The following is a 798-nucleotide window of genomic DNA, read 5'->3' as shown; positions in this document are numbered from 1 at the left end:
CAGTGATCACCCAGGGCTGATCTCCTTTAGAATGGACTGACTGGATCTCCTTGCAGTCCAAGGGACTCTCAAGAGTCTTCTCCAACACCACAGTTCAAAAGCATCAGTTCTTCAGCACTCAGCTTTCTTCACAGTCCAACTCTCACATCCATACATGACCACTGGAAAAACCATAGCCTTGACTAGATGGACTTTTGTTGGCAAAGTAATGTCTCTGCTTTTTAATATACTGTCTAGGTTGGTCATAACTTTCCTTCCAAGGAGTAAGCGTCTTTTAATTTCACGGCTGCAATCACCATCTGCAGTGATTTTGAAGCCCAGAAAAATAAATAGGTTAGGGTTAGCTGCTCTTGCTAAAAAAAGATTCTCCACATCAAACACTTAGAGGGACATATACCCTCCCTCAGTCCTCAAAAGGATGCTATTTACCCATACCTATCAGGCTCAGGAGGTAAAAGTGCTCTAATAATTTTTAAAAAACTTTTTAATATAGCCCTCCTGCCCCAGATTATTTTACGTATGTATGTATGTATTTGGCTGCATTGGGTCTTAATTGTGGCATGCAGGATCTTTATTGCATCATGCAAGATCTTTTCTGCATTTACAATGGAGAAAAGACAATCTCTTTAACAAGTGGTGCTGGGAAAACTGGTAAACTACCTGGAAAAGAATGAAGCTAGAACACTTTCTAATACCATACACAAAAATAAACTCAAATGGATTAAAGATCTAAATGTAAGACCAGAAACTATAAAACTCCTAGAGAAAAACATAGGCAGAACACTCTCTGACATAAAT

The sequence above is a fragment of the Bison bison genome, unplaced genomic scaffold (assembly GCF_000754665.1).
Source record: "Bison bison bison isolate TAMUID 2011002044 unplaced genomic scaffold, Bison_UMD1.0 scf7180017864317, whole genome shotgun sequence".
NCBI classification, from domain to species: domain Eukaryota; kingdom Metazoa; phylum Chordata; class Mammalia; order Artiodactyla; family Bovidae; genus Bison; species Bison bison.
The sequence above is the reverse complement of the archived record's forward strand: the minus strand, read 5'-3'. Positions refer to the sequence as shown.